The sequence below is a fragment of the Passer domesticus genome, chromosome 14, assembly GCF_036417665.1.
Source record: "Passer domesticus isolate bPasDom1 chromosome 14, bPasDom1.hap1, whole genome shotgun sequence".
NCBI classification, from domain to species: domain Eukaryota; kingdom Metazoa; phylum Chordata; class Aves; order Passeriformes; family Passeridae; genus Passer; species Passer domesticus.
The window spans coordinates 14,242,389-14,259,368 of NC_087487.1; the positions used below are offsets into that span (position 1 = coordinate 14,242,389).

A 16,980-nucleotide genomic window follows, 5' to 3' on the forward strand; every position below is an offset into this window, starting at 1 on the left:
AACCCATTGGTCACGGCTAGGCTGAAAACTATGTTTTCCCTCTACTTCTGTTGTGCCCAGTAATAAACCATAGAAGATTTATTACCAGATCAAATGATGACCTGCTGTGAAACTTCAGACCCTGGCTATTGATTCGTGTGTGCTGCCTGCCTGTGTTAACAAGCCCAGGACAGACTCAGTGGTGTGCTCAGTCCCCCCTGATGCTGCTGGGTGCAGCTTGCCCCTGCCAAATTAGACCAAAGCAGCTCCAGAGAATAGATAATTTTTTTTAGACTGGAGAGCCAGGGCTTGGGAAGGGGATTTTTGTGCTGCTCTGGGCTGTCATTCTATCGGGGCAGATTTTTTGTGAAGCCATTTTGGCATTTGTCACTACTTTCTTGTCCTTCCTGTGAGTAGGAATGAGCTATGACCTGGTGCCAGGGCCATGTTTTTCCCATCTCCCCATCTATCATAATGCTCCAAAAACTGGGATCAAGTCTCATGTCCATAGTGTGTGCCTGGTGCTACAAGACAATGCAGAAAAGCCTCTTTCCCCTCCCTTTTGTCCTCCCTCCTTCCTAGCACCAAAGCCTGCTGAACTTAACCTCTTTTCTTCAGTGTGAGAAAGCTTTTATACTTCTTTATGGAAGCCCTCATAGCTCTTCTGACTTGTTAGGAATAATTAAGAAAAATGAGAACATGAGATTTGGTGAAAAGGATAAATCAGTGTAATGGGAAATATCTAATTTGGGGGGAAAGCAGAGACCTTTGCCCAAGTTATTCTTATGCTGTAGCTCTTCAGCATCAATATTTCTTTCCTCCTAAAGAAATACTTCCCTGATGACAGTGACAGGAAGGCAGAATTCTCCTGGGGCTGGTTGGTAACTGATATGCTGTCTGCTTTCTGGGCACTTGAGATGGAGGAGATAGAAAATCTCTTTCTTTGCTAAATCTAGGCTTGACCAACTTCTCTGCTGGGCAGCTGCTTCCTATTATCCCTTGGAAATTTGCTTGCTCCCCAAGACTGACATTTCAGCTCTCAAAAGGGAGATCCTCACAGGGCAGAGAGCAGATCTGTGCTTTGCTTGCCCTCCACGTGGAGTTCACACACAGCAGTGCCAGAACGATCAGCTGTGTTTCACACCAGGAAAATGACCCCATTTTCCATCCTGAGTAGTGAAGTCTAGAGGGAGAATGGTGTGGCACAGGTTTACTTCTGCTCTTCAGAGCACCTTGTTGCCTGCTGTACAATGGCTCTGCTGCCCCTGGAACAGGAAAATCCTGCAGCAATTCTTCTGAGGACATGCTGCCCTCAAAGCTGTCACTTGGTGTGGTTGGTCTCCTGACACCAGAGCCAAGAGTTCTGCTCCATGTGTGCAATTTCCACTGATCCTGGGGGCTCTTGAGAGAGCACTGAAGAGGTGTAAAGCATCAGATATTTTTTTCTGCTTAGCTTTTTTCTCTCCTTCCCTCTGAGAATTAGGTTTTGGCAGTGTAAATTTGTGGCAGCAGGCTCTTTTGAAGCACATATTGCTCTAGCCTTACACCAGGTATAATAGCAAAAGGAAAGAAAGTGAGAGAGGCTTTATTTGTGCATGCAACGTGGATGTGACAATAGAAAGTATTGGCAAAGATTTTATCTGAGCAATTGTCCCAGTCTTGCACAAACACATCTATCCATCTCTGCAGCACCAGGCAGCTCACTTTGTGTTGTCAGCTGAGGGGCTTAAATCAAACACAGAGCAAAATAAGACTGAGAGCATCTTGAGTTACACATCTCTGAAGAGTTTTGCTTTCTAGTGCTCAGATTCCTAAGGACTAAGTATTTAAATGCTGTGTGAGCTTTGAGCATATAAAGATATGCAGTAAAAGGTGGAAAGAAGATAGGATTACTGCTTCTATGGGGAAAAAAACACCATAAGGCTTTCTGGGAGAGCATCTCAGCTGGGTGAGTAACTGCAAACTGAGAAAAAGGCAGCTTGAATTTAGATAGAAGTTCAGACCTTGCTGCTGGATGGACCAGAGGAGGTCCCAGCTGATGAGCCACCACACTGATTTACCATTTCTGATGGGGTGGCTCTTGTGCAGTTCTGGCCACTTGCAAGGCCATGGTCCAGAGGTCCCCTCAGGTGCAAACAGGACTAGGGAGCAAAAATCTGTGCCTTGAATCATGCAACATCACCTTTCACCACCAGCAAAGTTCTTCCTTTCTCTCCCCCTTTATTCTGGCAAAGGTTTAATATTTTTCAAAGGGAGTTGGGCACTAATTCCCTATTCCAGTGACTGCCAGTGCCTAAATGCTTTACCTGATTCTTGGTGCCTAAACCCAGTAGAGATGTCTCTGTGCCTTAGCCCTGCCTACATCCTTCTCTCAGATTGGCCTCACTGCTCACTTTGTTCCCCTTCCTTTAACAATTGCCCACCCATCTGAGCTGTAATCTTTTGTCTTACTGCAAAGGTGTGGAGAGAGATAAAACAAAAGCACTCTAGTGAGACACAGAAAAACCTGGCTGTGAGCAAGGCTCAGTTCTGTGTTTGCAGTGCATCTGTCAGCCATGCTTGGCAGACCAAGAAAATCAGTCTCTGGCCTGTATAAATATGAATGATGAAAAAGGAGGATTAGATGCAATAAAATACCCTGGTTGTTTCTCCTGCCTTATTTACTTGGTTTTGTTGCTAATAGTAAGAATTTTGTGCAGAGGATTCAAGTGTTGCTATTGCTCTACAAAAGTACATAAACAGGTTTAAATAAAAATAAGTTCAGTAATCCCCCTTGCTGGGGGAATAGGGGCCATCGATGTGATGGAGAGGGAAAAGCAGGACAGGGTGGCTGCGAAATTTTCCCTGGCCACAAGAGGGTGGCCTAAGGTGGCACTTATTCTGACAAGCATCATGTTTTGAGGTTAGAAAAAGCTCTGTTTATGTGCATTTTTTCTGATTCCAGCCAGAAGCACAAGTGCTGGAATAGAAGAAAAACTGATTTCGCTGTGATTTTCCTGCTGTGGCTTGCAGATCAAAGGAGTTTAAATAGTTTACTTGGGCAAGTTTTGCATAAGCTTTCAAACTTTCTTGGTGCTTATCAGCATGATGTAAACTCCAGCAGGAATGAAGGATGCTCAAAATCCTAAACAGCTGTTGAGTTGTTCTTAACCTCCAGCTGAGTAACAGTGCCTAAGAAGCTGCATTTATGATATGCAGGGCTCCAGAAAGTGGGATGGTTTTTTATTACTTCCACATCTGGAAAAGAGGAAGCATAATGGAGTAGCTTACTTTCTATTCTTTGTTTCCAATGAATTAAACTTCCTCAAAACACTTCTGTCTTCTCTGCCTGTATTTGGTTATTATCTTTGTTACCACACTTTTCAGGCCTCATGAAATAAATCATCTTCACGTGGCAGAACAGTGAGATTGTGTACACTTCCCTGAGCTGCTACAGGCACAACTGCAATTAGAGATTACTTGTTTTTGTGCTGAACCAGGGGTTGAAAAAAACCCTTTTAATGGGTGCTCTCTCCAAGATAACTAACGTCAATCACATCATTACTGTGGGCTTTGCTACCTGTTCCATAGCAAAGAACATCCTATTGTCTCAAGGGTTTTAGTGATGGATTGCTTGAGTAGCAATGAGGGGAGGGGTGTGCTGCATTTTGTATTGAAGTGGTACTTTTCAGTTTATATTTATCCTGGATTCTTTTCTTATGAAGAACAGTTATTACAGCTGATGGAAGAATCTGCAGAGATGCAGTTTAGCAGCCTAGAGGTGAGGGAAGGGAGCTCTGCCTGGAATCCTTATTTAAAAGGGGCTTTAAGATGTGGTGGGGAATGTCTAAGGGTGCCTCAGGTGGGAGGCAACAGTCCTGGGGGGATCTGGGGTCAGATGGGCACTGAACTGAGCCCTTGTGAAAAGACAAATAGGATGTGCTGGTGGATGAGAAGCAAGATGTGAAGAGACAGCAACAGGTTCAAACAGGGCTCTAATGTGAGCTTTGGGGGTTTCATGGAGGGTTCAAGCTCAAGTCAAGCAGCTTCACCCTGCCAAGCTTCTGAGGTTGATTATGCTCATAATAGTAGTTGGCTGCTTCACAAAGCATCCAAGGCAGATGTTCAGGCCAATGAACACAGATTTTTCCTACAGGGGGTTAATTTACCTTCTTATTGCTTTATTTTTTACCTTGCTAGAAAGGTGGTTTGCTTTGCAAAGCAGAAAAGCCATCACCTGCTATTGAAGGGGACAGTCCTAGGGAGTGGAGGCTTCACAAAACTGCTCCCCAAGAGCAGCTGCAGCCTGCCTGGGATTTCCATGCCTGTCTGGAGATTAGGGGAGTATGGATGAAAAGAAGCTGAAGAGAATCTGGGTAGCCATTGTATCAGGGAGTTGAGCACAGATGTCTAAAGCAGAATGGATTCTGTTTCTGATTTCCCTTCAGTGCTTAATGATTACTAATGGAGAGGTTTTCCCTTGGAGCCTGGGCTGGGAGCACCTTCCCTGCAGCTTGCTGGGTTTTTTCTGTTTGAGTTGAGCTCTGTTACTGCAGCTGCAGTCAAGCTTTGCAAGCTGAACACTCTCATTAGTGGGGTAATTTTGGTGGGGAGGATGCCTCAGCTTTTCATTGCTCGTGGGTTTCTTCTCTGGAGAACTGAAAGAGGGATGTACTGAGCCTGCATCCACACCTTGCCAGCCCTGTCTCACAGCCTGTGGTGGGATTCAGAAGGGTGAAAGGTGTTCATCTTCACCCTCCTCACTGCACATCCCAGGCAGGCTGCAGGACCCACCCTGGGGAGTCAGAAGAGGGGTGAGGAGCTGATCCTCCACTTGCTCCACACACAGCTCCTGTTCTCCACTGCAGTGACAACTGTGCACAGCTAAATGGACTCCTAATTCCCTTGGAATGACACTTTATGTTCGCTTTTGTAGGCTCCTTGTAGTCTGTTACAGGGGCATGTTCCATTTTTAGGAGAAAAGTGAGACAGTGTCATAAGGAAGAATGAAAAAAAAAAAAAAAGGAAAAGAATTACCAAAATAAAAAACCTTGTCCATTTTGGTTTATTGTCTGGGTGTCACCATCACTGCTGCTGTTCTTGTATTCAAATGTGTGTTCATGCCCTACACTTCCATTTCAAAGTAACAAATTCAAACCAGCTATTGCTCTGAATTTCATTTGTTTCCATGTGCTTGTTTCAACTGTGAATTCATGTTGAGACAAGTGGATTTTTAACTCAAATGATTATTAAATACCTCTGTGCTGTAAATACTAGGGATTTTTTCAGGCATCTTTTTAAAATTATTACCCATCTCATTAATTTTATTCAAATTCCACATAATTACCTTTTCCTATCCTCTTAGTGAATATATAACAGCAAGAAAAAATCATGAGATGACAAAAAAAAAAGCCAGTACCCAGCTGTCTCTACTTCTGCAGCACAAAAGATCCTGCCTCTTTTAAGTAAAGCTTCTATTTGTCTGTAAGTGAACCTGCTACAGGACTACAATAATGGATTCTTTCAAGGGAAAACAATAAACATGGTATCAGCTGACAGATGCTGTCCTTCCTGACTGCGGTGTTATATCCATTATTCAATGAGATGGACATGATGTTCAGGAGAGCAGGAGCAATGAGGTGTAACTGTATCTTTCTGCACCAGGAGGAACCTCCAAAGAGATTAATGGAGGAGAAAGGAGGGGAAGATTTTTTTCCTTTGGGTTTCTGGTGTCTTATGACTGCAGCTTTTGGTCTGCAGCAGGACTCTGGAGGATGAAGACTGAGATACAGAAAGCTGCTAGTGAGTTGTGTTGGTTTTGAGGTTTTTTTAAACCACTTTGGCAGCAAATGTGGTTTTTTTCCTTAGTACTATTTTTTCAAATTTTTTCTGCAAAAGTGAGGTCAAGTCATGTTCAGTTCAGGTGTTCTTGGTTCTGTGGATGAGCAAGAGGCACAGGATAAATGTGTTGTTAGAGGTGAAGAAATCACCTTGGAGCAGCTCCGTGCTGAAAGTTCAGCCTGAGGAGATGCATCAGCAAGTGAGACTCACAAACATCAGCTGCTCTGGTACAGAGGAGTTTCCTGAGTACTGACTGGAAAGTCCTGGAGAAAATGAATTTTTGAAGCCAGTATGCATATGAAATGGGAATATGTGTGTTCTGAAGTTGGTCTTAATAGTTAATAAGTGGTGCAGGGACAATTAGAACAACAGGCAGAGTCTTTTTGACTAAAGAAGCTGCAGGTCTTGGCTGTGCTGTTTTCAGCTAGATGAAATTTGGGATCTTTCTAGGTCCTGGGGAAGTAGATCTAAGTCTCATCTCCAGGAATTGATCTGATACCAGTGTTTTTTCTAAGCAGTCTTCCAAAGTGCCTGCTAATAAATTCTATGAACAGGTGTAAAGTGGCTCTGAGATGTGAAAGATGATGATGCTCACATGAGAGACCAAACTTAGCAGGTAGCCCATATGTCTAGACTGGAACAAGAAATATATATACCAAACCCCTTGGTTCATGCAGGTCAGATCTATTTCAGAAGCAGGCTTTGTGCCTGGCTACTGGGATATAAAGCTGATTTGGCTCCCTGCCAGCAGAAAACAATCCCCAGCCACCCCTGGCTTTCTTATCACAAGGCAACACACTCCAGGCATGCTGACTTCCTCTGATCTGGCCGTAGGTGCTCAACTGGCAGCAATTAGTCTCCCTGAATCTCATTTCTTGGGTATTACAGTTCTAAGGAAAGGGCCAGTGCCTGATTCTTAAGAGGGCAAGGGGTTAACATGCTTAATAAAAATACCTTGACACTATAAAAAGCTGTATCCTTATCTCTGAAAGCAACATATTCCATTACCCTGGAAGTGACTGATTGGCCCTAATGAAGCTCCATGGGGAGAACATACAGCAATATGGCTGGCTCTGGTTACCTTAGCAACTCTCTCCTTGAGAATTCAGAGGCTAAATTTATATAAAATTGGAGATCTAAAAACACCTGACAATATTCCAACAGAGAAAAATGCTACCCACTGAAATTAACCTTGATTAAGAAGGATGATGTTGCTGTAATTGACACTGTGTGTTCCTCCAGCAGAAGGGCTTTGAATGCTTTATTGTTGTTGTGAGTCAGGGAGAGCAACAGGCAGCTCTGAAAGGGCCCAAAGGAGCATCCAGGGGAAATCAGAGGGGAAGTTGTGGAGTGAAAATCAGTGAGATGGGGAGAAGCTGGCTCCAAGTTATGTGGAAGTGTCCAGCTGTGAGTGTTTTTAGTGCTTGCAATCCCCTATCACTGTTTGTATACAATTATTTATTAAGATCAAGCTCAGCTGTGAAGTTCCTATGACTTCTAGGATTGTTCTTCTGGTTAGAAATTCTCCAGCTCTTAAGCAAGGTCTCTGCTCTGCTCTGCCTTGAGAAGCTTCTACTTGGGTCTCCACCTAGAGCAGAACTGCACTTTGTCAGCAGTGAATTTGTTATTATGGGCCAGGTAAGTCAATACACATATGCCTGCTTGTATTACCAGAGTGCCTGGTAATTTGTAATTATTTGTATTTCCCTGGATGTCAGTGCTGATCAAATCTTTTACATCAGCCCCAGTAATGCTGGATAACCCTTGAGAGGGGGGTTTGGAGAATAGTGCTTTTAATTCTTCTGTCTTTACCTTTCAAGCACATGCAGTTTGTGATCATTTTTATGGTGCTGCTTATTGTCTTTAATAATTTTAGTTATAGTCTGGACTGGCTTAGCTTTTAAGGACTGAAAGGGAGTCTGGGGACTCAGTGGGGAATTGTAAAGTGGCCTGAGAAACCCTGAGCTCCCCTAGGTGAAGCTTAAAGAGATGCTCCTGGCTGGGATCAGGGACTGAGCCACTCTGGGCTGTGAAAGCTGTGGTTAATTTTACTTGTGGAATTTGTTGCTGGGGGAGGTCAGCAGGCCAAATACTCTGGTTGGGTTTTAAATAGGGCTGGATAATTTCATGATGTCTAACAACATTTGCAGCTCTGCAAGGCAAGCTAACGAGGTTAATCAAATCTTATGCTTCAGGGAGCTGCCTTGCCATGCAGGCCTGCTTCTGTGTAAACACTGCAAGATGGTGCATCATGGGTGTTTGACCAAAAATATCAAGAGTCTGCATCACTGAGCCAGTTTTGTCCTAAGCTAGAGTGATCAAGGATTTGATCTGAGATGGAAAAATGGAATAACCATCATTACTTCTCAGCCTACTGCTCTCTGAAATCAGCTCTGCTGGCATATTATAAGAAATCAGAGCATGTGTGCAGCCACAGAACCTTGAGGAATTATCAGTTACACTCCACTGCTGATGAGTGAGGCTCTTGGTGATTGTAGTCCCTGTAGTACTTAATGCTAATGCTCCTAAGGCAGTGCTTTCCTGCTGTGGTGCAGCTTCTGCTGGGTCAGGAGCTCAGGAACAGATTAGGAAATGGTGCTAAAAACTGAAAGGCTTGCACAGGTGAGGCAGGGCATGACTGCACAGTCTGTTCATTTCCTCCTCCTTCACTTGGTGAAACCAGAATAATTTCATTTAAATGGCTTCTCTGTGAGTCTTGCCAGTGACCCTGGCAGGCTCAGCTCAGCTCAGCACAGGCAGTGGGGACTTTGGGGGTGTCACAGAGCTTGGGACTCTGAAAGTGGAGCAAATCCTCTGCTGTGTTAATGGGGGAGCATCATTTTGATGAGCACCCAAGTTGTTTCTGATTTAGTGAGGAAATGGATGGAAGATCTCAGCCTTTTATTCCTGTTTTGATCATTCACAAAGGGGTTATAGTGGTATAAATCTATTGACTCGTTCAGGATTTATGCTCTGAAAATTGGTGGCAGGGTTTGGCTGGCTGCTCTTGTTTTTGCTGCTACTTGGCTCTTGGATGTGATGCTTGTAATTGAGAGCTGAAAGCAAATGGAGTGAGCTTGGCCACTAAACAGCTTCACTTCTGGTCTCTTTATTTGCACAATGTTTTCACTGTGTTGAAAGGAATATGGAGGGGAAATGGTCCTGGCTTGATTGTGGCTTTAATCCAGGCTGAGCCAGGTGGGCTCCAGCTAAGTTTGGCTCTTCAGCTGTATCTAACAGGTCCAGAGCCATGGGAGAGAGCAGAGCTGGAAGGCAGAACACTTTTCTGCATATTTACTGGATGGTGTCCTTCTTTTGCCCTTGTGCTTAAAGTCTCTTCAGCTACACTGAGAGTTAGGCTGGAGTGTGTGAGTGAAGGCTGGAAAAAGATCAGGGTTTTCATGGGCTTTCCAATATTCTGACTGAAATATTTAAAGGCCTGAAAACCTGTAGCAAAATCTTCTGGACTTCCCTAAACTGTCATTTCCTGAAAACTCACAACTAGCCAATAAGTTTATAATTTTCATGTTTTTAAAGGGGGAGCCAAAAGGAATTTAAAAGACACTTCCCATATATAGGGGAGGTCCAAGTTTCTCTGAACTAAAACAAAAAGGAATTCAGCTTTTGTGTTGCAGATATTTTCAGTATCACAATGATTAGTTCTTCACATACTGAATTATTGTTTAAACATAAACTAATAGATGCAATATATCCTCAAGTCATGGAAATATAATTTGATTGTAGCTTCCTTTTTTGTTTTACAAACAATTACATGATGATCAGGCAACAAACATTTTTGGAGAATTAATTATGGAAAGAACATTCAATAAGAACTCCCCTCTGCATATTTATGCCATGCTTCTCAGCTTCTGGAGACAGCACGTGATGCTGAATTCTACTTCATGTGAACCATGAACTCAAGCCAACAGAGAAATACAATAACTCCCATAAAATTGCACTTTCATTGTGTATGTGTATATATATATATATATGTAAAAATGTGTATATATTTATATGCAGTACATTATTGTTGTGCAGGGTTGGACTACATTGTCCTTTCAAGTTAACACTGTCTCCAGTGCTGATTCTCAAGTGGTTTTATCCCAGAATTTGCATCTCAGCAGAGCATTGTCTGACAGTCAAGAGTTTCTAATGCTCTGTTTTCCCTCTTCAAAATAATCCTGAGAGTATTCGTCTTGAATGAAATAAGTTATGGAAGTCTCTGATATATTAAAGGGAGGAAAAAGACCAATCTCTAGTTGGGGGTTAACTGATGATTAACCCAGCTGATAAGAGAAGGTGCTGCCAGTCAGGACTGCCAGAGGAAGGGGATGGTTTGTGTGACATCTCGTGGCATTGCAGTGGGTGATGCTCTTCTGTCAACACCTCAGCTCAGAGCCAGGAGTCTGGCACAGGAGTTCTCAGAGGGAATCTTCCTGCTTGTCTTTGGGCCAAGCACAGCCTCCCAGGCTTGGCCTGCCTGGCCAGCAATGGATTGAAGGATAGGTACACTGGGTGGTATTAATTAATTAGGGTTGTTTTCCTTTTATGTAAATTATAATGCTGCTTCCTACAGAAAGGAAGGAAGCTGGCACTGCTGGGAAGGGATTCCTGTGGGAGGGTCTGAAGTGCCTCAGCCAGGCTGTACCAGGGGCTAATGTAACTTTGGGACAATGCACACTTTGCTGAGATGGGTAGTTTGAAAAGGAAAATGCTCTGGAGAGGCAGATATCCAAGGAATGAATCTTATATCCCCATGACACACTTCCCTTGCTCTGGCCTATCTAACCAGGTGGTGGAAGTGGGAGGGTCACAGAGTCCCAGGAAGACCATCAGCAACATCACCAGTTGTTTTCTGTTTAATAAAAACTGGTTACAGGGAATTGATAACCCCTCACCTGACCTCTAGCTACCCTTGATGCTTTTGAGTGATGTTTTAAATCACATTTGACAGTGAGATGCCCAGCTGTATGGCTCAAAACCCACAAAATTCATCAGACAATCCAGAAACTCATCAAGATCTTTCCTTTTGCAAAGCAGGTTTTGAGATGTTTCAATCTGCCACTGACCACACATGTGGTGTCTGTCTGTCACCTTCCAGTGCACGCTTGTCACTCAGTGAAGGGTGTGGAGGAGCAACCTGAACATAATAAGTAGCCTTGGATAAAAGGAAATTGAAAGTCCCTGGCCTTTGGAATTAAAGGATGAAGCAATCCCTGGTTAGTTCATTCCCCCTAGGGAGGTCCTCAAGCCTCTTGCAGCCTGCACTGTAAAGAAGCTTACAGTAAAATATGCATTTCATTTTATTTTGTTGAGAGGAAGAAGAGCAAATGAAATGACCAGGGGAGAGATGGACAGAGTGGAGCAGAGTGGGCATTTTCCATTATGTTTCATTTGCCAAGCCAGTTAGTCTTGCTGCAGGAATAATCTCAGGTTCTCTGCCTTTTTCCCCCTGGACATCTGCTACCCTTTTGCAGTGATTTATCTGCTTGCCCCATTCCTCCTTTCTTGGGGGGGGGCAGAGAAGATTGTTGGGCTTGTCTCTTGTGCAAGCTCAGAGCCAAGACCTGAAATGTTTTAATTGTGGTTTGAGAGCCCTGCTGCTTCTGTAGGGAGCCTAAAGATTTCTCTTTTAGGGGGTTCTTGGCCAGCATCTAGGAAATATCTCCAGTTCTGTTTGTCTTGATTTGCCACAGCACATCTCCAAAATACTGGGTACATCCCCCAGAAACTGGTTTAGCATGCTCCTCCCTCCTTAAATAACTGTGTGATGTTTCTCTATGATGGAGTTTGTGACATAATTGAGCTAAACCTCTTCCTTTCTCACTAGTAACAGCATCTCCCCCCACGTGCTGCCCTCTGCTCATAGAATGCAGCCTGTGGTTGGGTTCTGTGAATTGCTGCACATCCTGTCTGATCTCACAGGCTCTGCAATCCATTCCCCAGCTGAACTTCATGCAGGTTCAATCCTCAGCAGTGCTGAGCTGCTGTGCTGCTGGGAGGACTTAGAAACTGTTGCTTACACAAAAGCTGGCAATTAGCAAATTTTGGTAGGGGCATGAAGGAACACTTGTACCTGTGCTCAACTCCCCACAGGGGCCGGTTTACAGTCCAATTAAACAATTACAAGTCATTAAACTGAATCTTCAGAATCCTCTGGGCTCTCTAAATTGCTATTTACATAATTCTACAGCTAAAAATAATGAAGATAAAGTAATCAGGTGGCAGTGGAACATCTTTTCAAGTATATGAGAAGTTAATTGCCTTCGCTTTATTCCCAAGTGTGCAAACACTGTCTTGTTTGATAGTGACAAATATAATTTGGGGGGTATTTTACCCACCTGACATTTTGCAGAGGGTATAGGCTGTGCTTAGTTGCAGAGTTATCATCTTGGAGAAAATAATATTACTGTATACAGGTCCATCACCCTGTGATGTTTATCAAGGAAATATGAGATTATGTAACTTCTGAATTAGCTTCTGCCAGCCTTGACAGGAAAAGGAAAAACTGGAGTGAACTTTCCAGGTTTAAAGTCTGGTAAAAAGGAGTTTTGCCTTTCCTTTTTCTTTCCTGTGCAGGGACAGGAGTTGTACTTTGATGCTCATGGGTCCCTTCCAACTCAGGATATTCTGTGATTCCAGGTTCATGTCACCATTCAGATCAGAAAAAGCCCTTTGTACTCACATGGATAGCAGACTTTCAACAGCTTAATTTGAAACTCTCTTGGTGTTCTTCCCTGCCCTCAAACTTTGGGTAAGCCCTGCTAGGCTTACCATGCTTTCACCTATTCCCTTCACTACAGTGGAAATACAAGGTTGGAAATAAAAAGATGACATTTATCTCAAAGGCCGCACTTGACTTCAGTTGGAGCTTCCCAAGTGCTCAGTGCTTTGGAAAATGCATTCTTCAACTGACAACTTGATGGCTTATCCCATACAGGACATCTTAAATGTTTTATGAAACAGAATGGCTTAAGCTTCTCATTAAATGCCTTGCTGAATACAGAGTTAAATAGCAACTGTTTTGCATGACTCAGTTTCTCTACCCAGCCAGAAGGAAGTTTTTGAGCACTCAGAACAGCATTACAAGAAGATATGGTATAATGTAAGTGAGCATTGTGCAAAATCCTACACTCAGCATTAGGTTTGCCTTGCTGTGGAAAGCTCAGATAATTGTTCTTTGCAATCAGTGTTCATGTTTCTTCAGAATGACACCAGTACAACTGCAAAAGAGAAGTGAGTGTTTGGAAAAGAAATTGCTGTGAACTGAAAAGTAAATGCTTTTTTTTCCAAATACTTCTTGTCCAAAGCTCCAAGTACCTTTCATCAAATTTTACAGAAATGAAACCAAATTATCTCAAAGTAACTCTGAGTCCTCAAAGCTGAGGACTGGCACCTCAGCTGTGAGAATGGTGTTTGTTCTCTTTTGCAGTGTGTTTCTAGGAAGGGGGAAAAAAAAGGCATTAGAAAAGTGATGTGAAAAGGAAAAGCCTCACAGTGTGCTTGTTGAATACCTCAGCAATATCACAATGACTTATCTTTGTACCAAAGCTTTTTTAACCCTTTGGAGTTGTTCTTGGAGCCCCTGAGTTGTTCTGGATCTGTGATTCTGTTCCACAGCAAGGAGAAGGGAGGAGAAGCAAGGAGATCTGTATTCTCCTTATAGAGATCTAGGGAAGGACTGACAGATGCATTGCAGTGATATCTCCATATTTCCCTGATTTCACAGTAAGCTACACCCTTGATGATAAAAAATTAAAGTGACTGCTGATCTTAAAGCTCTTTTTCCTTAAATCTGTGTGTTAAATCACAGCATCCAAATACTCCAGGGCAAACAGGGACCAAGGGCCAAAGACCCTGCCTGAGTTGTTATTCTTAGAACTGGTATCCAGTCTGGGCTCTGTAGGAAAAGCATGTGGTACAGCACTGGATCTGACTCCTAATTTCCAACTCCTTCTACCAAGGGACACAAAGAGAGGCAGAGACATTATGTTAAAGACAATTGAGAGTGGCAGAGGCGGCCTCTGGAGATTTAGCACTGCACAGTGTCTGTTCCCATCAAAGTGACACCCTGTGCAGGAGCCCCTGGGACACTGAGCATCCCCAGAGCTGCACAGGGACCTCGCTGCTGCTGGAGAGGGATGCCTGCAGGAGAAGGGCAGTGGCTGCACACAGCTCTGCTGACAGACAGATGGCACCTTCAAGAGGCACAAACACCTGAATTTGGTGATGCTTCCTTATCCTGAGCTCACCTCTGCTCCTCCTCAAAAAGCACTGCTGCAATTAGAAGCATGTTATCACTCCAAAGTGACCTTGAGCTGTCACAGCCTGTGAGATACCTTGTAAATCAAAAGGCACAGTAATTACCAGCATTAGGCAAGTGATTTGGGATTGTTTTGGGTAACAGCTCGCTGGAGATTCTCCTAGGGATTTCTCAACTTCAGGAGAGTAAGACTTAAGGTTCTCTCTGGTGTCCTCTGCTAAGCCTTTTATTGCATCTTTTGGGCACATTTTATGATGATCCAGATTTTCTCAGAGATTGTAATGACCATTTCTGGCTGGGAATGGCATCAAGAGGGTATTTCAGCTTGAACAATGTGACATTTTATTTACAGCATCTTTATGCTTGGCTATGATCTTGAGTGGAGGGACACATAACCTAGTGAGCTGCAGTAAGCTGTGACTTGAAAAACGTGAGGTTTTCCTGATTTCTGTACCTTTTCAGGAAGTATTGCTTACCTGACTTAAATTTTGCTATTCCTACAAACACTGGGTTATATCCTTTAAAGGATAAAATTTTGCCATTTGGGGGAGTTGAGAAGCCCACGAGAGCAGAGATAAAATGAGAAAAGGACCAGAATTGCTGGGCAAAAATGGAAACAGCACTTTGTATTTGACTGGTGTAATTCTGCTTGGTCTCACACTTCCAGGTGAATTAGAGCCCTTGAGACAGAATATTACTTGTCTTTTTAACTTATGGGGAATTTAACCTGCCTGTGGAAATTAATGTTTGCTCAGTCTCAGAGATGGAAATGCTGGGGATTCCCTGTGCAGAGATGAGTCAGCCAGGGCCCCCAGCTGACACTCCTTCAGAGCTCCAGCTCTCCTGTGATGTGCCTTCTGGCCTGACTAGGAGGATGAATTGACACCAGAAGTAATAAATAGAGAAAAAAGTGAGTTGTCTGGAAGAGGAATGGGAAAACCCTGTAATCTCTGAAGCCCTGCTCACCTGCTGAAATGCTATCCTTGTCTTCTTCTGAGCTCCAAGGCACTAAGGGCTTCCAACATTTCTACATCGTTTAAATCTCAAATGTCATCATTAGTAACAGAAGATATTCTAGCAATAATTCAGAAATGGCTTAAGCCTTCCTGCCAAAAAACTCCTCACCCCAAACCAGGTCTATCAGAAACTCTTGAACTCATTCAGCCTTTGAATGAGTGCAAGAGTTTCAAAATCCCAAATTCTCTTTCAAAATCCCAAATTCTCTTTCAAAATCCCAAATTCTCTTTCAAAATCCCATGCTCTGGTTTTTTTTTTCCTTCAGTGGCTCTGTCTGAAGCTGTTTGTTCACCCCTGGAGGATGCTCAGCCCCAGCTGGGGGTGTCTGCACCCTGGTGCTCCTGCCCCCTCTCATTTCAGGTGGAGCCTGGCGTGCCTGCTGCTGGGCAGCCTCACCCACCAAGGCTCTGCCCTGCCTGGCAGCCCAAGTGACCCAGCCTGTGCCAGAAGACACTGCCTGAGCTGGGTTTTGTGTCTGAACCCACTGCCTGAGCTGGGTTTTGTGTCTGAAACCACTGCCTGTGCAAAACATCACCTTGCAGAGTCCCTGCCTGCTGCTTGAGAGCAAAAGGCCAGGGTAAATCTCACATCCTGCTTTCTTGGATACAATAGCATCCTAAAAGAACAAAATCCTGAACTCAGTGCCTGACCTGCCTGACTCAGGATGTCTGTTGTAGAAGCCACAGGGTTTTTGATGGGGTTTTCCTAACAATAGGACAGCTTCAAATAAAGCCCTTGCTCAGAGAGATGTGTGGCTGAAATTTCTCCAAACTGTTCAAGGAAGGAAGTTGGGTCTTAAGAGGAAAAGTCTGTCTTTGAGTCATGTTTCTTCTACTTCCTAGGGCTATTTTGGAATTATACAGAAAGGAGAAAACAAAACAAAAAAACCAAGGGTTAGGGTGATTTTTTTTTTTTCTGATTGAGCATGCCTTATGTCACCAGGAGCTTTGCAATTCATTTCAGGAGCCCTTATCTCTGCTTTCATTTCCTCAATTTGCCTCCAGCACTGCTAAGCAACCTGCAGTGTGTTTTGGCTTTCCTGGGGGGTGTGTTGAACCCCATGTCCTCTTTTGGTGTTCTCCCCAGGAACTGAGCAGGGACTTTTCAGTTATGAGTTATAAGCTGGTTTTGTACTGCATCAGTGAACAGGGCAATTCCCTGCAGTCCCTGGCCTCTGTACCCCCACTCTTGTGCAGGGACAAAGTGACACTGTCTAAATGTGACAGATTCTCTGCATGCATGTAAAGGACCTCAAAATACTGTAGAGTCACTCCTGTGGTGGCGTGAGTGTTTTGCAGTAGTAATCCAAAATCTGTAGGAGTGTTACTAGTACAGGAAACCTGCAGTGGGATGCAGGAGGTCTGTGTTTGAAAGGAAGAAAATTTGCAGTTGTAAATCTCAAGGTGGTTGCTCTTTCCTGCCAAGTGTCTCCTTGCTATTTCCAAAACCAAACCCTGTCTGCTCTGCATTGCTGCATGTCTCTAGGTCATTCAGTGAGGGCTTTCTCTTTGATTGAGGTTACCAGAGCTGGAAATCCACAACATTTTTATCCTGAGCATTGAAATTTGTAGTGGGATCCAGCTCCTGGAGTCATGATACATAAAGAATGCCATCTCATTTACTACAAAAAAAAATATATATATATATATATATTAAAGGAAAGGATATTTTGAGCCCTTTTGGCTGATGGGGAAAGCTCTCAGTGATCTCCTGAGGACTCCAAAGGAACAAATAGAACTTGGGAGTTGAGTTATTTTTAAATTCCAAATTGCTAAGAACTGGAAAAACAAACAAATCCCTGAAACTGCCTCAGAAATAGAAGGCACATAAGGAGAAATTATGTGCCCAAGCAGCACCCTGATCCCATCTGTTCAACAGTGGCAGAACAGCTTTCCCATTTT

At 43.5% G+C, this 16,980-nt stretch overlaps 1 long non-coding RNA gene across 1 annotated transcript in view; it reads left to right on the forward strand.

Annotated features, from left to right (window-relative positions):
* Window positions 1-7,085: 7,085 nt before the first annotated feature.
* Window positions 7,086-16,980, forward strand: part of LOC135280768 (uncharacterized) — a 41,222-nt gene continuing 31,327 nt past the window's right edge. Inside the window, exon 1 of the long non-coding RNA XR_010347607.1 lies at window positions 7,086-7,437. This is a non-coding gene — a long non-coding RNA (uncharacterized LOC135280768). The remainder of the gene's footprint in view (window positions 7,438-16,980) is intronic.